Genomic DNA, 21,683 nt, shown 5'->3' on the forward strand with positions numbered 1-21,683 from the left:
ATAAAACACAATTTAAAAAGAGTTCCCTGCCACGTTCAGGAAGGTGGCAATTACTGTATATATAAGAAAAAGGGTGTATACTTATAGAAAAGATCAACTCCAGCTTACAAACAAATTATAAAATTGATTTTGTTTTAACCTGTGAGTGTGATACAAAAAAAAAATGTAAACTTGTGGACCTAGTTACCAAGACCACTTATCCTCCTAAGCCCAGACATGAAATTAAAGTTTGGCTTGAGCTAGTATTATCTTCAAGTTTTCTCCAAGTTTGTCCATGAACTCAAAGGTATTCAAGTAGTCAGAACGCTGTACGCTAAAAGGAGAGAAAAAAGGAAAGATGGAAATTTAGTTTGTTTCTAATATTGTAGGAGGTAGAGAAAAAATTCCTAAAAACACTATTTAACATAGTATTCTATCTATTTCTAGAAGTCAACCGATTAATATTACCAAGCAACAAGAATACAGACAATGGCTATATTTCCAGTTCATAGGGCTGACCCAGTCTTGGGCATCCTGCAGTGGAGGCTCAAAAACATTCACAGTAGGTTCCATGCCATGTAGCTTTGAGGTTGAAACTATCAAAAGTTTCAGTTTAGACTAATCCAATGAGAGCAGACTCATCCTACTCCTTAATTCTTAGAAATAATAAAACCTGTTGAGAGTATAGCCATTCCTTTACCTACATTCTCATTCACCGTTACATGTTCTTAAAAAAGCTTAAATGCTCTTGTTTCTATCAGTGTTTTATTTAAGAAAAACAAAAAAGAATGGACTAACTGACATAATCCTGCTGGTACATGCCCATCAAATAGGCTGCAAAGATCCTATAGATACTACATATACTATACAGATTGGAACATTTCAAACATTGTATTCTCGATGGAAATTCAAGTTAAGAAATTTGCAGTGATTGAGTATATGCACTTTATTTGGGTGTACTGAAATCTCTGAGGATATACCAGTTGGGACTTGGTATTAGTGTTAATTTTTTCTAAAATTTCTTAAGATGAGTCCTGATAACTAACTCTGACTTTGAGAGAGTTATCTGATTAGCAGCTAATGCAATGGAATACTGGTTACCATGTCCTCAGAAAAGCCCAAGGCAATCAATGCACAATAAGTTCCACTGTACTGAAGGTTAGTGGAACTTAAGGAAGTGATAGTAATCAATGAACATCTTATACTTGCGCTACTTATTTGTCTCATTTGTAAATTAAAGAAAATAATGGGATGGAATTAGCTAGACTCTGAGTTCCCTTTTTTCCTAATTGACTATCATTTTCTTAAAATTAAATAAGTTGTTCATTCAATTATTGTTAACTAGATCAGCAAATTATAGCCCAGCCATAGAATAAATTTAGCCTGTAGTCTGGTTTTGTACACAAAAGTATAATTGGCAAGTTGCTGTATCTATGCATCTTTGTATTATGTATGACCACCTTCCTGCCACAACAGTAGATGCCAAGTTTAGTATTTGCATAGTTCCCAAAAGACTGTATGTCCCACAAGCTAAAATGTAGCTGGGCTTGGTGGCATATGCTTGTAAGCCCAGCTACCAGAAGATTGAGGCAGGAGGATCACAAATTCAAGGCTAGCCTGGGCAACTTAGTAAGATCCTGCCAAAAAAAAAAAAATCCTAAAGATATAGCTCAATGATGGAGCATTCTTGAGTTCAATCACCAGAACCCCCACACACACATACACATACACAATCTGAAATGTTTACTGTCTGACACTACATAGATAATGTCTAGTGACCCCTAAAAAGGATGATGAATATCAATTTACATAATTACAAAAAACACTGGTGTTTTGATGCTGGTGAGGGTAAATGGCAATCTGACCACAGAGTTCAGGGCATCTTATACTTACTTGGGTAGACCTTTAATGCAAGCAGCCAAGTCCTTGGTCATAAAGCCAGCCTCAATGGTCTCAATGCAGACTTCTTCCAAAACCTTTGCAAAGATGCCAAGTTCATTATTGTTATCCAGCTTTGCCCTGTGGGCTAACCCTCTGGTCCAGGCAAAAATGGAAGCTAAAAAAGAGAAACAGCCATCCCAGGTCTAAGAATTCCCAAATCTTTCACAATTCCCCCAAACAGAACATTTAAAAAAAATTAGGTTGTGGGTTTTATTAGATGATATCCATATAGGGCAGAAGTTTTAGGAAAGCTGGAAATACTTTCCCAAATAGAAACTACCCCCCCAATACCCCAAACCCCAGAGGAAACGGACCAGGGGGTGGTGGGAGGAGAGAGGGGGAATGTGCTATGAAGTGATATTGGCCAAGTTTTGTTGTTATATTTTGTGCACGTACAATATGTAACAACAAACCCCACCATTATGCAACTATAATGCACTAAGAAAAAGTGTGGGAAAAAACACCTACATTTTAATGGTATGGTACTAGAGCTTGATGTTTAAGGCATTTCTGTCTTAGAAAAGGTCTCTATATCTTTTGTCTACATGTCTACATTGGTCTCCTCTTTTTAGGCTGCTATCTCTTTTTAAAGTGCTGACCTTGACACCTTGTTGGAGGCATCTATCCATGTGACTTTTAGATGTGTAGCCTCCAGTGACATTTCACTGCTCTAGGGACAGTTGATACACTTGTTGATAATATTCTTTTCTGTAATGTATACTCTTCTACAAAATAGAAAAGCACATTTTGAGAACATTATTAAGCATGTTAAAATAGCTCCTATTAGTAGAATTCATTAGCTACTTGCTGATGACTTTTCACACAAAACACTGAGTAGCCTAAGGAATGTGCCTGAGTTCCTCTGGAGATCTCCTTTGGAGAACACTCTCTTGTCAGAAATCGATGTAGGAGTAGACACCATCTTACCAATAGGATTGGTGGACGTCTCCTGTCCTTTCTGGTACATGCGGTAGTGGCGTGTTACTGTCCCATGGGCAGCCTCTGCTTCTACTCTCTTGCCTCTGGACAAATCAGCACACTAGTCATCATGCCAAGGGAGCCATAACCTGTAGGTGGCAGAGCATTAAGTACTGGTCCATCTGCGAGAAGACTGGTCTCTCAGCATTGAGAGCAAAAGACTCAATCTTGTCAGGTCTTGGTAAGCAAGGTAAGCATGAGCACATGGAGTCATTGGTAGCTCCTCTGCCTTTCAGAAAATGAAGTATCCAGATCTCAGAGTCAAAGGATCTTGAGAACCTGAGCTGTTTCTCATTTATCTCTGGTACCTGCTTCATGATGGAGGGTTTGGGGTCTGACTGCCTGTTTTTCACCCTATTCTGTGACTTCATATCTGCTGTGACTCAGTTTTCCTACCTATAAAATGAGAATAATAAAAGGACCTACTTTACTGTGTTGTTGTGGGATTAGATGAATATACATATAATTTGTGAATATATATTCATATTTCTTAGAAAAATATATGCACAGTAAGAGCTCAATATCTTGTTGTTATTATATGCAGATACTCTGCTATTCTGAGGGAATAAGGATTAAAGAGTTGTCTCCTGCCTTCAATTTACTATAAACTCATGGGGATGGGAAAAAGGCTCATAAATACAGGATGGGTTAGATCCAAGAACATTCTAATTGCTCTTCCTTGTTCTCTGTAATACCCTCAACAAAACAATTCTTTTCCATGGTTTCCTATTCAGAGAACCATATTCTAGCAGTTAAGTTAATTCACTTATTTTTTTTTAATGTACACTTTTTCACTTGAATTCAAGGGACCCTTTCCCCATTTGTGCCACCACCTATGAGTTCTCATTAAGTTAATAATGTAAACTTCCAATAAATAAACAAATGGCTACTTTTGTGTGGGCAGAGATCAAGTGGATCTACTCTAGTTTCATTTTAGTTTTTGGTCATCTTTAAGCCCAGTTAAGAAATTTCTGTGTGGAATTAATAGTTTCTTCCATATCCCTGTATTTCTTTGAGGCTTCATAGATACTCAAATTAAGTTGATTAGAGAATTCAGGACCCTACCATGGGGAATTTGTCTATTTATTAATATTAGGATATAAGCTTATGCCATTGTCAAAACTGAGGACATAAATGAAATGGCCTGAGTCTGAAGTAGTTTGTGTCTCTAGAGAAGAATGAACAAAAAGATAGCTGGGCTGGTTTTCATCCATTTAGCTGAGATCACCTGATCTACCAGACTCTGGTCTTGAGTAGGTCTCTTATCAGGGCCCATGGTACTTCAGATCTCTTGCTTCATAGTCCTTTAAACTTTTATAACTTGTCATTTACATCTGAAATATTTCTTTTGATACTCTCTTTTTATTGCCATGAGAACCTTTAAACATGGAATAACTTTGGGTCCCTCTCCCAGAACTCCGATGACAAGGAATAGCTCTCCTCATCTTCTGTGGAGTCACCACTAAGCAGTGCACCTTTCTGTATGTACTTAGTACCAACCACCAAGGATCTGGAGACAGAGGAGGTGGGAGTGGTGGTGGTAAAGAGTTGTGTAATTCGGTTATCTGATATAAAAGTAATCTTGGGTCTGGTCTACTGATTTTCAAACTGATTAGAGATGTTTAACTTTCAAAGAGAAAAATAGTACTTCCTGAGAGAAAATAAACATAATTAAAGCCTATGCAAACATTCATCTGGGGAGAATCAAGTTCCTACAGCTACCAAGAGTAACTGAAACTGAGCAGCAACTTGGTGCTGAGGAAAACAGGGAAAGGGGAATTTCTGTTGATTTGGCCAATTCCCCTGGCATGAAGTACCTGGTTCCTGGAATTTCTGTGAATGGCCCTGGACTTCTTTGCTCAATATTTCTTTGTACAATCCCCTTTGTTAAAAGCTAAGCAGTAAGCTTAAATTAATATATATATATATATATATATATATATATATATATATATATATGTACACACACACATACACACAGAGACATAAACACATACACATATATATTTATACACACACACACACACACAGTAACAAAGCAGCCTGATTCAAGGCTGGCAGTAGGGGCATGATCAGGACCTGTTGCCAGGTGAATGAGCTCCTGGAGATACTGCTCACAGTTGCCCGACAACCCAGGCCACTCACTTTATTGTTCCTTCTTGCCTGAGTACACTCGGTTTTCATAATATCACCGGAGGGAAAATGAATGCAGGAAAAGGGGGTGACTTCTGGACCAGGTAGTTGGCTACCTGTTGGACATTTTAAAACTTCAAGGAAAAAAAGGATGAGGTGAGTTTAACCTAAGACTGGAGCCAGCAGTGTTAAACCCCTGCTTATTTCCTCTGTGACCTTGAATAATCCACTTCCCCATCTAAACTTAATTTCTTTATGTGTCAGAAAATGAATGATGGATCTGGGTGCTTTGTAGCACTACCATTTCATAGTTTTACAACTAAGGACTACAAAATCCCTCTTCCCAAACTATAGATCTACCATGGAATGACCTCAGGGCTAGCAGGCTCCATCTACCTTCACCTGCTGCTCTGGCTCCTTACCTTGGGCCACGGAGTCTGACTGCACATCACCATCATAGTTTTTACAGGCTCAGATGAAGCCTCCCTCTGATTTCATACCTTGAGCCACCATGTCATCGATGAGCCTATGCTCATACCAGATCTTTTGGGTTTCAAATTGGGATTTGTACTGCCTAAGAAACAAGAGAAAAATTAGAACAATTAAAAAAGAAGTTGGCTTTTCAGGGCTGTCATCTGCTTCTCCCAAAGGCTTAGAAGGGGACAGGGAGCAGCCTTTTCAGTAGACAGAGCACAAATGTGGGACTCTAACACAGGCTAAATCTCTGCTCAAGCATTCTCTGGCTATGAAACCCCAATTTGGCCACCTGTCACACCTTGCAGGAAAGGTGTGATACAGTAGGCTGACCCAACTATTGCTTTAATTTCTAATTTTCAATATAGTACTGATCATATTCTTGAGATTTAGAGTCTTTTAAGAATGTAGCAAAGGAAGCTGAGTATAGTGGTCTATTCCTATAATTATAGCAACCCAGGAGGCTTAGGCAGGAGGATTGCAACTTCTCAGCAATTTAGCAAGACCCTCAGCAACTTAGCAAGACCTTGTCTCAAAATAAAAAATAAAAAGAGCTGGGGTATAGGTTATTAGTAAAGCACCCTTGGGTTCAATCTTGGTGCTGAAAAGAAAAAATAATATAACAAAGGGAATAAAAGATATTCCAATGACATGATATCATTCAGGAAACTAGATGTACTATGGGACAGTTTCTAGGCTTAGTACAGATGGATAGTTGGAAGAGGGAATCAAAATGCCTTTGGAAAGATTTTTTTTATCCAGAAAAACTGCATCTGAACTGAAGAGTTAACACAGGCTCACCTCACAGGTTGTTGGGCCCGAGGTTGTTATAAATTTATACTTAAGTTCAAAAGACCATGTAAGGTAGAGTTTCAATCATTACAATGATTTTTAGAAGGAAGAAAATGGGCCTGACTCATAAACTGACATATTTGTCAAATCAGAACTTTCTATCACTAACAGGGTTCTTTAGTCAAATACTAAACAATCCTGGCTCTGTGAAAAATTAAGGATGGGCCCTGTTTTAGAACATGTTTATTTTCCAAAAGCAATTTAGAGTGGTTTTATTTCACTCCTGCTAAATCTTAGTTTTGCTCTTATCTAATTTAAGGATTATTGAAGATTTTCACTTGATTTGTCACAGAATCAAAGGGATAAGGAAATGCAAATTCTATACCATAAATGCCAGCTTACTTGGAAACAAAAGAAAGAAAAAGGAATAAAGAATGGCAGTTACTTGTCATATATCTCCTGAAAGATGTCTTTAAAGCACCCATCATATTTCTTCAGAATAGTGTTTTTGGTGCTCAGATACAAAGGCCAACCCTTAGAGCCATTTGGAAGGAACTGTGTGCAAAATCTTCAATTGACTTGTCTTCATTGTACATTCCCATGGCAACTCCACCACCCACTGCAGGGAGCAATGAGAGAAAAAAAGAAAGTAAACGTGGGATAGCTGGAACGAGGTTAAAGGAATCTCCACAACCAAAATACCAATTCTTGGCTCCCCTGGCTGAGCCTAGACTTCAAGTCCCTGGCAGTCTTCCAAACTGAACAGTTCAGGAGTTTTCAAGGGACAGGATAGGATGAAAATCAGTTCTAGATAAGAATAGTCTAACTTGTTTTGGAAGGACCACGGAAATAAGAAAAACATATGGTCTTCAGGATCCCAAAGATACTGAAATACCAAAAACTACTAATATGGGGGCTGTGGCTATGGCTCAGTGGTAGCACACTTGCCTGGCATGTGTGAGACACTGGGTTCGATTCTCAACACTGCATATAAAAATAAATAAAATAAAAGTCTAACAACAACTAAAAAAATATTTTAAAAAACCTGCTAATGTGACAGAAATATACTCACAAATGGGCAAATAATTTTGAATTTGTTTTTTATGTACTTTAACAATTTCCAACATGTATTTTGAACTTAAGGGTGTACTCAGCCCATAATTATTGAGAGAGATTTGCATTTTAAATACGAAATGAAAATTCTTGTAATTTCCAGAAGGATACTGAGCATGCCTACTGCAATTGGTGGAAATAATTATGCTACATGTAATTGTTCATGTTTCACAACTTTTATTAGTTGAACTCTGTTATTACTGAAACTTGAACCCATACCAACTCCCAGGGTGCTGAAACTCACAGAAGTAGATTCTATTAAGATGACATTATTTAAAGGAGGTAAGGAAAAAAAAAAGATATATAGGTGTTATCTTTTTTAAAAATTTGTTTGTTTAAATTTTTTAAATTTGTTTGTTTCAATGAGTACTTTCAGCAACTTTTGGGTGGGATTGCCCTAATGAAACTTTGAAGCTGCCAGGGAAGAAAAAACAAAAAAAAAAAACAAATGTTTCACTTTCACAGGATAAATTCCCAGAAGGGCAAGGAGAAAATCTTAGCAAATAATGCAACCATTTCTAAATACAAACCCCACCAGAGCAAAGGGCAGGATTGCATGACAGATGATTTGGGGCTATTAATGTTTAATTTATACCATTTGTGCATAAGATATTCCTGCAAATCTTCCCTCCATATTTTAAGACAAATGCATAAATGTCTCCTTGTCATTGCCTATATGCATTTCCAGTTAAGTGACTAACCCCTTCATGCCTTATTCATGCCATGGGAGGGTATGGAACCAACTACTTTTTAAGTTAGATTTTTGGTCCGTAGAAGTGTAGAATTGGGTTATATTTTTAGGCAGTCACATACTAATTTTGAAAGAAAAACAGTAATAATGTTTCTAAATCATTTGTTTTTTTAAAAAAGAAGATGTAGCTTATGATGGACTCATACATACCTTCAAAGTTATGTACCAGGTATGTCACCTTCTGGGTTCCATCACTTGGTGTGTAGGTTATCTCTACTTTTCCAGGCCCAGGAATGACAAAATCAGTTGCTCTGTACTATGTAAGTAGGAAAAAGGTATTAAGAAAAGAAAAATATCCCAATAGGAATTATAAGGAAATATATATATATATATATATATATATATATATATATATATATATCTGAGAGAGAGACAGAGAGACAGAGAAACACACATGAGCACAAGAGCACACCAAGATAAACAAGAGAATATAGCTTGTCCTTTTTTGTTGTTGTTATTAGGGATTGAATTCAGGGTGCATAACCACTGAACTACATTCCCAGTCTTTTTTATTTAATTACTCTGAGACAGGGTCTCCCAAGTTGCTGAGGCTGGCCTTGAACTTGGGATCCTCCTGCCTTAGCTTCCTGAGTTGCTGGGATTACAGACTACCACATCTGGCAGATCTTTAAAGAGATAGAAACGAAGATAGTCCAGAGTTCCTCTAGTTAGTGGTAATGCACATTAAAAAGTCAGTCAGTATTTATTAGAAGGCTACCATGTATGTGACAGTTTTATGGGCATTGATACAGAGAACACAGAGAATAACACAAGATACTTTCTTTAGGTAGCTTACCAACCTAATAAAGACAATACTAAGTGAGAAGTGACAGAGAGTTTTCAAATGTCAGAAAGAGTCATAAACCTATAAATCAATAAAAATGCTGCAGGGTCATGAAGAGATACGACCTGGCCCATGGGCTGAGGAAGCTGTCCTGCAGGGAGGATTATAATACTACTTGTGCTGAAAATGATGATAGAGCTGATGCTTTGTCCTTATCAAATGCTTTAAGATGATGTCATTTGATTCTCACATCAATCTTACAAAGATGTCAGTGTGATATAATGAAAATAATGCATCCTGAGTCCAGAGACTTGGAACGACTTTCAGGGCTCAGTCGTTCCAGTTATCACTTGTCCACATGAAAAAAATCATCTGGAAGCTGCTGTGACAGTTGATGAACCCCCCCCCAAATCCTGTTCACCTCCCTCATGAGCATAAGCCATTCCAGTGGAGAAATGTGCCTGGTACACATGAGGTGTTCACAAGTCATTCGTGCACTGAAACTTACTCAAAGACTTGGGTTAATTGGGAGACTTGGAGTTAGGAATTAACAAACACCAGCCACACCTATAGGTTTATAGTAATACAGTAGGTAAAAGAGCATTCAGATAACAAAAAAGATTAAATATCTATTCTACAAAGAACACTTATGACATATAAAGTCATTCACTATGGGTTGCTGATTTGTTTCCATTTCTCAAAAGGAAGAACTGAGACATCAAGGCACTAGAAATGCTTTGCATAGGGTTTATGCACATTTACACAGCAAATCAACCTGGCATTTGAAAATTTTAATCTTGACTTTAAACAACAGAATGTCCATTATTACAAATGACTGATGCTACAATTCAAAAAAAAAAGACAGACTGAATTGGTAAGAACTGCCACCTATGCATCCTTGCTTGGGACTCTGGTACCTGTGTGGGGCCTGGCCAGGATGAAGGGACAGTATGAACCACAGGGTGGAACAAAGTTAACCAACTCCTTGGGGACTGAGCTGGCAACCCTGTCCCCAGAAATATCTTCCCTGGCCACACCGTTTACAGGGATGACTACATAGAAGTGTGAATTTTGGATTTTAGCATTAGGGAATTCCTGTTTTTAAGGTTCTTGTAAGACATAAGCTTCTTTCTATGAAAATCTGAAACCTGCCTCAGCACAATTTGGAATTTGTTTAATTGGCAGCTTTTCTGCTTAACTTGGCAATGAGTCTATTTGTATAGAAATACAGAATCCATTTTTGGTTTTCAAGTAGGAAAAAATGTTCTAACTAGATTGCTTTTGAATACTAAGCCAGTTATCATGTTTAATATCATATTTGGTGGTTCTCAACCCTATCTGTACATTAGAATCACTTGTGGAACTGATTCAAAAGCCTGAATTCAGATTTCAGCTGGTGGAGATGAAACTCAGATATTAGACAAAAACCAAAAAGGTAAAGCTAAACCTAACCAAACCAATGAATCATTCATAAGTGGATCTTATTATGCAGCCAGCATTGAAAACCACTGATCTGGTTGGATCATATGATACTACTAAAAAATAAAAAAAAATTAAAAAACAATTGGCCATTTGTGTGATATTACTAACAAAAGGATAAAGAAAGAAAAAAACATGTTTGGCAAAAATCATGTGTTGAGATGGGTATCTACAGTAAGTTTATCTGTATTTACCTCTACCTAAATGTGGGTAAATATACAGCTATACATATTAGAATTTCTAAATTTTGCAACTTTGCTTAATGGGTGTAGACACCAAAAGATAAGGATAAAAACCCATATAAATCAGAATTGCTGGGTCATGTAAAAATATATGGAAAATTATGCCCAAATGACTTACTTGGTCCCCATAAGCATGACGGCCTATGATGATGGGTTTTATCCATTCCACTCACAAGTCGTGGGATATTTTTGCAGATAATTGCTTCCCTGAAGACAGTGCCACCCAGAATATTTCGGATAGTGCCATTTGGTGATTTCCACATTTGCTTCAACTTGAACTCCTCAACCCTCTTCTCGTCAGGGGTGACAGTAGCACATTTGATGCCAACATTATACTTCTTTATAGCTTCTGCAGCATCCTTGGTGACCTGGTCATTGGTGGCATCAAGATTCTCTATGCCAAAGTCATAGCTAGAAAGGGAAAAAAGTATCAATACTTCAGGAAAATAAATAAGTTATAATCCATGACCCCACTGGTGACAGGCAGAGGTTGCTATGCAGAACATAAAGGCCTCAAAGACACCTAAATCTGTCAAGTTTTAGCACTGATGTATCCTAAACATAGAAGATGACTGACAATTCAAGAAGGAAGTAAAGAGTCAAGAGAACTAGGCTAGTGGGAGCTGTCTATCCGGAAATTGAATGGAAAACAATGAACTCTGCCAAATTGCCCCCTATTTTTCACCATCTTGAGGCAATAACAACACATGAACAACCCTTTGGCATGGCTTCCCTCTATATAATTAGCATACAAGTTAAACCTAAGCACTACCTAATTTTCCCTTAGTAAATATTGTGCTTGAAAAATAAAGGGGTGGAAGGCTTAAAGGATGTTTTGTATTCTGACATTAAAGTGGTGAAGGGTATAAAGATTACTGTTGTGCAAAAAATACTAATGACTGCTTCATTTATGCCAGTTAGTCATAAGGTGAACCTTCCCCTAATTCTTGGGCAAGTCTCTATGTTCTGGAAACAAGCCTGCAGTTTATTGGATAAGTAGTAGAACCCATCAACAGTTTCATATGCACCAGAAAGTTTTAGCTCAACGTACACCAACACCCATACTGCAGGTCATTCAGAGCTGAATGAATGTTGGCTGTTCATGGAACACAAAAACATGATTTTATGGAAAGTAGTAAAAACAAAATAATAGAATAACTTATTTTGTTCTCTAAGAATTTAAAGTTTTTCAGCTCTCAAAAATTGCTAAACCAAATAGTCTCTAGATTTCTGTTCTTAGTTTTCACATCTTCTTTCCTTAGATATCCCAACTGCTGATGCAAACACAGAAATAGCAATCTTGATTGATTCACAAATAAAAAAAATGTCTAATGCTTCAACTTTAGATAATTCACATAAATCTAACAAAGCCATATACTTTCTTATCTTCCTGCGTAGAAAATGCTGAATATAGACAACGTCTAATCCCAACTCCACAAGAAGGATGGCCACAGTTTTCATGTTCCTAAGTATGATTCTCATCAGAAGAATCTACCAGAAAATTAGTGGATTTCCTGCTTCCCTTAACATTTCTAAAAGAAAAGAAGAAATAAATAGCCAGGACCACTACTGAGTCTTCATAAAAACAACAACAACAAAAACAAAATAAAAAATCAAAAAACAAAATCAAAAACAATCAATCACTACACTTCTTTCAAAAAGAAGCAGAAATAACAGCAATTTTGGAACAATTTAAAACTTATTTGAACTTGCAAGAATTCTTTAGTTTGTAGCCACTGACTTTTTTTTTTCTGCCTAGGCATAAAGACACCCCTTTAAAAGGCCTTATGAGTCTATACTAAAGAGGCTAGCATTATTATTCTGGACCCTGTAAACCCCTGCAAGTTCACATAATGTCATGCAAAGTTCTGAAAAAGGAGAGAGTTTGTGAGATGCTTCTTCAACCCACTTGGAAACTGTTTTTATGCTCTGTTCCCTGTATGTTTTGTGGACTCCTACAAGCACAGTCTTTACACCACATGGTGGCTGCAATACAGACATTATCAGCACCTTAATTTTAGAACAATTAAAAAGGGCGTCTAATGACAGCATGAGAACTGAAATTCTAAACCAAAGCAAGTTAACGGGTCCTCAGGACACATTCTGAATACTTCTGGATGGAGGCAGACACTTAATTGTTGCCAACAATTTGTCTGAAACGTGTTGCTCTATATTGTACTCTACCAGGCTTTAGCCACTTCACCTTTTTAAACATTCTGCCTCTACTTAGTTTGAATGCTCAAAAACAAGAGCTGCTTATAAAAGACACAAGGAAAAAATGAGAGAATTACGAACATACTTTCACATCTGCCCCCAAACACTGTAAAGACGGGGCAAAGAGACAAAGATGACCTAAGGGAACTGGGGCTTGAGGTGGGTGTCTCAGAGAACCATGAGGGTTCTTTCAGTGCAGCAGCTGTATGAAAGGGTGAAAGGTCAAGAATGAAAAGGAAACATCCACTGACTGATTAAGAGAATGATAGAAAATTGAGATTGAAAGGATAAAATTTACTTTACTATTTTTTACATCCTCTCGTTTTTTTTCTCTTCCACAAGTAATACATTGTGCTACTCGTGGGCACTGATTTATTACAAATAAAACCATCACTGGAATCAAGGTAAGAAAGCCCTCAAAATTTGTTCCCCTTATGATTCTTGAGTTCTAGATAATGATAAATCCAGTTTTTCTACTAGAATGTTAAATTAGAAGGTTCATTAGGTATATTTAAGCCTGTTCACAAAACATGGATACATCTATTTTTAAAAGCCAATTGCACCCTGAAATAACTTAGATTAAACTTTCTGAATCTGCTAGCTTCATGGACGAATAATTCATTTACCTATGCAGATCCAATTCCACATAAGGAAAAATGAGTTTTTTTTTTAATCAGTTCCCAAATGATTCGTGTCATTTCATCTCCTTGCATCTCTACCACAGAACCACCATGGATTTTTTGGGACATTTTTACTTCAATAAATCTAAAAAGAAGAACAGATTGGATATATGCCTTGTCATTATTTCATTATAAAGTGGAAATGAAATATAAACAATCTCGTGACTACTAAAAGAACAGTTCATAATAGTTCTTACATGCAAAGCAAATAACAATTATATTTACCATCAGAATCGAGAATTTTCTCTGTATAAAGCATTGTGTTGTGTTCTTTATATGTGGTTTGTGTCAGCCCTATTAGCCCTATAAGATGGAAATTGTTTAACCATTTTACCTTTAGAGAAAACTAGCTTTGCCCAAGGCCACCTTGCTAAAGGGTAGGGGTGTCTGACCTTGTACATGTCCTTAATAATGTAATCACTATTCTCAACTATTGGTTTGTCTTATGAAATGAGATTATTTTCACAATATCATCCTATTTGAACATATTTATCCAATTCAATTCCTCATTTTATTGGGCCCATAAGATGAGCAGAACAGCAGGTGCTAGTATTTCTCCTAAAAGGCTATTTTGGTGAAAATAACTACCATTGAGGAGATTCAACTGGTTCTTATGACCCATATTCCAGATAACTTCAGAAGTGCAAGACAAAGAATTCCTGGTGGAACTGTGCAAGATAAAGAATTCCTGGTAGAACTCTGCTTTCCTAGAGACAACACAGGCTTCAGAGATGTGAAGCTAAATACAAAAGTGACTTCTCAATTAGAGAAATCTGAATAGGAAAGGTCCCCTGCCCAGGACCCAAGCATGTCCCTGTCTTGTTCTTCAGTATCCTAACTCCTCCATGGTTCCTCTGGCCCTTCACAGGCGAGGATAAACTACTAGTGGGTGGGATGGGGGAAACAGCATTGTTTTATTGTACCCCCACATGCCATTTTAAAAAATGGCATGTGGGGGTACAAAATACCAATTAATCTAATCCCATAAAGAACAAAGCTGGATCCTTTGGAAGAAATGAAACTGTGAGCCTTCAAAGAAGACCATGGTTTACGCTTATTCCCGAAGAGACACAGGCCTTGAGCCTGCTAAAAGAATCTGTTCCTTCTCATGACACTTTAATAGAAAGTTTGCCCAGCAACACAACTGCAAATTACTTTTAACCCCTTAAGTTAGAGTGAGGACTGAAAAGTCAGGAGAAATCAATTGAAAAAAAAAATAAATACAAAAATAAATAAGAAGATTAGATCAGAAGCTGAAAAACAGTCTCTCTTGAACAGTTGAGCTAAAGCATTCTGGCCTTTAAATAAAAAATTATAATACTTAATAAGCTGTAAACCTTAGTTTCTTGTGATAAATAAGGATATAATCCCAACTCCAGGCGCACTTTCACTTCTCAAATTTGTAGTTCTAGATTCCTGCTTATTAGTATTCAGGAGGCTCCCTATATCTTACCAGGGAACTTAGAACTCAACTAGAATAAAAGAAATGAGCAAACTTGTGGATGAGTTAATTACTTCTATCAGTAATTTCAAGAACATTTTATAGTATAGCTTTAAGTGTATGAATCTGTCATGCTTAATCCTACTTTCATACCTGTCTTTGCTTTAAGACATAACAAATAAAAGCAGCCGCAAGCTTATCTTGGTTTTGATAGTACATTTTCATGGCCATGTTCTTACACAGTATTATGCAATAGTTAAGACTGGGCTATTTTTCCTTAATGGCAAATACAGTTAATAGATCAGACTCTGTACTTAAAATGTCAAAACTAAGTAACAGTTTTTTTTTTTTTTTAGTTTCCTTCTCAGTGAATGCAAACATACTCTCTGCAATAATTTTTCTATGTGTTATAATGCATTACTGAACATTTTAAGTTTTCCCTGCATTAATTATCTATTAAATTTTTACCATCTTTCAACAACAACAACAACAAAGAATTATTGTTACTACAATGTAAGGCATTAGTGTGTTTCTTCTGGATTTGATTTTAATGCCCTGGGCTTTAGATCTCACTGGATTCACTGAATTCTTATACCTCTCTGGTTTTCTGTCTCCATCCAACCCCAACTTCTGAAAGAAGGGCTGTTTCAAGCCCAATAAATGAACAGCCACCAGTTCATTTATTGAATCTGAAGGTAGTTGAATTCCAATCTCCTGACGTACTAGTGTAATTCCAGAAAACAAACTTGGAATAATAATACAGGGTAGTTCAAGTAAAAAGAGCCACTTGCTCTATTTTATTTTTGTGAACCTCAAATTTTTAGCCAATTTTTAAAGGCTATGTTTAAGAACTACAATAATTGCTGGCCAAATATAGTCTCTTGCAGATCAGAGAAGACGCTAGGCTAAAAGAAATAAAGCAGTTTCAATTTATCATTGGAAATATTCTTGACTCATTCCATTGCAGTATCTTAGCTTGCCCTCAAAACTAATTAAAGGCAGGATCGCCACATCAAAGAAAGTACAGAAGAAGAGAAATTATGAATTCTCACCTTTACAGTGAACGGACTTCTAGTCACACCAACTCCTCTCAATCTTGTGGACTCAACTGCAGTTTATCTCCTAAAACACAACAAAACCGGGAATAGAAAGTCTTAAAACAAACACACACACACACACACACACACACACACACACACACACACACACGTCAGGTGGATTTAGCTGTTTTTAATACCAGTCAGGCTGCCTGATTTATCTGGTTTAAAGTACAGTGCTGAGTATCCAGAGGAGCAAAGGGCAGCTTTGGGTCCACGTCCACCTTCCAAATAAAGGTCGAGGGAGTACAAATCTTTCTACGTGCACACATCTGAGGGTGCGTCCGAGGTGTGTCCCTGGTCCGTAGTCTGTTAGCTGGCCTAGGGGTTTGTAAGTCCTCGGTGACGCTGTGAGCTTGCAGATGTCTCTGTGGACGTTGTGCAAGAGGGCTCCAACGGAATCTGGACGGGTTCCTCTTTCCAGATTTCCACTCTTGATGTTCCCTATCGGGTGCCGGGACCTTAACACCCAGACACTTGGAGCTGGCGGAGTAACGCCCTCCTAGAACTTGAAATCCCGTCTCAAGGGAGGAATGCTTTCCCGACCCCCACCGCGCCCCGGGGTGTCCTAGGGAACTGTCTTCGAATTCAAACCAGAGATCCGCCCCCTCGCGCCCCCAGGCGGACGCAGCCTATGTGCCACTGCCAGTCCCTCGCAGCCTGAGTTTGCTGTCCACGCCCAAGTCCTCAGCTTACACCCTTCTTTGCACCCAGTTCCCCACTGTCGCATGTTTTCTTCCTATTATATCCAAGACGGTCTTCTAAGCATCTTTGAAACCTCCTACAGCAAGATTTTCCTTTCCGTATGCAGATCTGGTCTTCCACTTGTCACTGCATCCAACTTCCTCAGCGCCCAATTTCTTTCTCCCATGCCCGAGAACAGGTTTCCCTATCTCCAGCACCCTCTTCTTCCTTTTTTCCCTTTCCCATGCTGAATACCTGGATTTGTCCCTACTTGAACTTAGGCCTTGCCGCTAAGGTCCTCCCTCCATAGCCGAGCTTTCTTTCTTTTCCACATTCCAGCCTTTTATGAATTAAAGCCTCCCATAGCAGCCAGGCACCTGGGCCGCCCCTCAAAGCCTGAGGTTACCTGCAGGGGAAGGTACGTTGGCGAGCAGCCGGAGGCGCCACAGTTATTCACACGCTCAAACTCACACTCACACACAGGTAATCCTCACTGGGCCCAGCTGTTTCAGCCTGTGACACCACCTCTGTACAGATCCAGGGACCAGTGGGCGGGTCAGGGCTTTTCCTCTTCCCGGCTTTTGTCCCCTCCCAAGCCCCACCTCCTCAGCTCACCTCCCGGGGGCCCCGCCCCTGTCTCCAATCGCCGCCTGCCAGCTCCTCGGGTTGGGAGGGGCCAGGGCCTAGGGGCGGGCCCAGATAAGCTGGGGCTCAGTACTTGGGGCGACCTCCGTGTCCTCCTGGCGGGGGAAGGGGCTTCCTTGCAGCTGGGATTCCTCTCCAAGCCCAGCTGCAGAGGAACGTGAATGCCACCTGCAGGCCGGGGAGCTGGCCGCGCTGAGGCTGCAGCAGCCCAGCCATGTACCAATCTTGAGCACTGTGAAGCGTGTTTTCAGGTCCGCAGTAAAGGCACCCAGACCAGCACCTTGGCGGGTTCCCTACCCGCTGCTGCCGGTTGGTCTGTAGAGTGTAATGTGCCTTTGGAAGGAGAGTGTTCCAGCCAACATGGGGTTGCTTTGGGGATGCCAGAATGCAAAGGATGCAACAGATATAAAAGCAACCCTTCCTGCCTCAGTAAATAATTTCCACCACAACCAATAACGAGATCTTTAGGGTTTTATGCACCTATAATTTCAGTTATTACCATATACTATAATAAGCCGCATTTACAATTTGCATTAAAACATAATGAAAAAGATGATTATCCGGGTTCCAAGGTAGCTGCTCTAAAGATGTGAAGCCTTAGAAAACAGTGGATTTTTTTAAAAATTCCATTTCCTCCAGAGATTCATTTTTGTATGTGTATTTCTTAGTCTAGAAACATGGGAAAACAGTATTTTATATTGCTATTTGTAGGATAATAGCATGATCAAGAGTCAATGTTAGAAATTTTATTTTTTAAAATAATCTTTCATTGGATTATAATTGACAAGCAGGGAAAAATGCTCAAGGTGCATTTTGGACGCTAGAGGGCACTAGCATTTTTCCCACAAGAAAAGGGAGAAGAAAGCAAAAACCCAGCCAATTTATTAGTTTTTAATATGGATTAACGGATATTAGCATCCACATCTACTTATTCCTGAAAAAATGGTTATAGAAGAGTGTAAGGGTGTATCTGCATCTCAAATCTCAGGTCTTTGGTCACCTGAGATTGTAAATTTTACTCCATATCACATCTGGTTCACGTGGTTTATTATCCCTTGCTGATTATTAAAAGTAAGCAATCATACCCATTCTTATTCAGGGCATCCTTCAAGTTACCTAAAATATAGTTTCATAAAAAATGTTGGTAATGGGCTGGGGTTGTGGCTTAGTGGTAGAGTGCTTGCTTCTCGCGCATGAAGCCCTGGGTTCCATCCTCAGCACCACATAAAAATAAACAGGGATGGGGATGTGGCTAAAGCGGTAATGTGCTCGCCTGGCATGCGCGGGGCCCTGGGTTCATCCTCAGCACCACATAAAAAAAAATTAAATGTTGTGTCCACCGAAAACTGAAAAATAAATATTAAAAAATCCTCTCTCTCTCTCTCTCTCTCTCTCTCTCTCTCTCTCTTTAAAATAAATAAATAAAAATAAAGGTATCTAAAAAATGTTGGTAATATATGAGAAAAATGAGGTAAAAATAAAATAAATATAGGATATTATTCAAAACCACGGTGAGTTTAATCATAAAAATATTCCATTAAATCATAAACGTTTGCTAGAGAAGGGCTGCAAATTTGTCTCAAAGTCAATGTGATAGGAAAGATGACATGGGAATCTCATAAAACAGTGTTTCTTAGGCCACTAATATAGGAATGAGTAGATTTCAGGTTGACTTTAAATATTATTTTCTTGTAGATTTCAGTTTGACTTACAATAAAATATTATTAAATATATATTGAAAAAATTAAATGTAGTGCACCATATGCTGATAATTCTTACACAACTTTAAAATAATAAATCTATAGACAAAATGGTTATAAATAAAACTATGAAACAATAAATTACCATTAATAAAATGAATTAAATTTAACAATGGATGTTTGACTGAAATTAGATTGCTGATAGAAATGTGAATATGAAGCTCCCTGCTTACATGCAGGCTCTTTTGAATTGAACTGGCCTATTCTATTGGATGCCACATTATGATTAATTTAACCCACCACTTTCCCCAATTTGGTTAATATTGCATACTTTGACATCATTTGCCTTTCATTTGGTCAATAAAAGAATCTAAATATTTTAATAATATCTAACGCCAAATACTGTCATAAATACAAACTGAAATCTGGGTCATGAAAAATCATGAAATGAGATTCTCGTAAATATTCAAAAGTTGTTATTTTTTCATTTTGCTGATCTTAGAGAATCTGAATATGAGTAGGGCTTGATCACTGCTTATTCATGAAGATTAAGGGAGAGACAACAGTGAAGGTGACTTCCTGATTTAGAGTTTGGGTGACAGGATACCCTTCAACAAGGAAGAAATAAAGATAGAGTTACAGATTTGATGACCAATATAATGAGTTAAGTTTAAAGTTTCTTGAATTTGAAATGCCTGTGGGACAGAAACATGTTGATGTCTAGGAGGCAGTCATCTGTATCTGGAGTTCAGGAGGGATGTCTGAGTTGAAGAGGGAAGGAAATCTGGTAATCTTTAGCATATACTGATAATAGCTGAAAACAGCATATGAGATCATTCAGGAGTACAGAATCAGAAGAAAGCCTATCTCAGTGAGAACTGTGAGGAATACTCACATTTTTAAGGGCCATATAGAAGAAAAGGAGTTCCCAAAGTAAATGGGAAGAAAAATCTGGGGGGCAGTAAGAGAATCAGCAGAGTTTTCATGTCATGCAATGTTTTCAAAAAGCAGGAAATACCACAAAGAGATAAGAAAGACAATCTGAGAATAATTTTGGCAAGCAGAAGGACCTCATGAATGCACATTTAGTAGAATGATTCTAAGAGTGATTTTGATAGAAATCATAATAAAAGAGTTTAAAGTATGAATGGGAGGTATAAAAAAGGAGACACAAAAAACTTTTCAAGGAAGTTGATTGTGCCACTTCTATTCAAAATGCTTTATAAAATTTTAGTAAACATAATTTTCTGTTACCTATATTACTTACATATCATTTGTCTTGGTTAGAACAGATTAGATCATCTTAATTTCTTGTCATTTATGTTAGTTGTGTTGTTTCCTTTTATTTCTTCATTTTATTGTTTAAATAACTATGACAGATATCTTTAACTTACCTTTTTAAAAACAGTTGAATCATTTCTTTAGGCTACATTGCTAGAATTGGAATGAATGGATAAAGGAATTTTTAAGGCTTGTTAGATCTACCAAATCATTCTATAGAAGGGATATAACAATTTATATAGTTATATAAAGGGTAAAAGGGAGCTAATTTTATTATATCCTAGCCAGAACTGAATTTCATAATTTTAAAAAACATCTTTGCAGCTAGGTGCCATGGTGCATGCCTGTGATCCCAGTGACTTGGGAGGCTGAGGAAGGAGGATCCCAAGTTTGAGATCAGTCTCTGCAATTTATGGGGACCCTATCTCAAAATTTAAAAAAATAAAAAGAGACAGGGTCCCATTGAATTGCTTAGTGCCTTGTTTTTTGCTGAGGCTGGGTTTGAACTTGCAATTCTCCTTTCTCAGCCCTCCCCCAAACAAACAAACAAACAAACAAATAAATATTATAAATAGAGCTGGGGATGTAGCTCAATGATTGCACTTCCCCGGCATGCACAAGGCTCCAGGTTCAACCCCTAGTACTGCAAAAAACCAACAAAAACATCTTTGCATTACCTATTGAAGTGAGTTAGAGCTCTTTGTACAGAACTGACTGACTCCAGGCCACTGGACAGGGAAGTTAAAGATAAGCCTACTGGTCAAAAATTAGGAAGTGCTTTCAATGACAAACAACAGCTGACATCATACTCAATGGTGGAAAGTTCTAAGCTTTTCTTCTAAGATCAGGCAAGAATGCCTACTCTTGCCACTTCTATTCAACATAATATGATAGAGCAATTAGGCAATAAAAAGGAATAAAAGGCACCCAAATTGGAAATGAAGACTTAAATTGTCCTTCTTTGCAGATGACTTGATTTTACATGTAGAAAACCCTAAAGATGACATAAAAAAACTGTTAGGAATTATGAACAAATTTGACAATATTGTAGGATACATCAACATACAATGATCATTAGCATTTCTATTTACTAACAACAAACCCTCCTGAAAAGAAAATTTAAATAGTCTCATTTATGACAGCTACAAAAAATTAAATACTTAGGAATGAATTTACTTAAGAAGATGAAGGGCCTGCACACTGAAAACTACAAAACATTGATGAAAGAAATTAAAAAAGACACAAATAAATGGAAAGACATTCCATGTTCATGGA

General features: G+C 37.8%; 1 pseudogene; it reads right to left on the reverse strand.

Annotated features, from left to right (window-relative positions):
- Positions 1–222: 222 nt before the first annotated feature.
- On the reverse strand, positions 223–17,332 carry LOC144252879 (isocitrate dehydrogenase [NADP] cytoplasmic-like; annotated as a pseudogene).
- Between the last annotated feature and the right edge of the window lie 4,351 nt (positions 17,333–21,683).

Source organism: Urocitellus parryii, unplaced genomic scaffold (assembly GCF_045843805.1).
Source record: "Urocitellus parryii isolate mUroPar1 unplaced genomic scaffold, mUroPar1.hap1 Scaffold_62, whole genome shotgun sequence".
NCBI classification, from domain to species: Eukaryota; Metazoa; Chordata; class Mammalia; order Rodentia; family Sciuridae; genus Urocitellus; species Urocitellus parryii.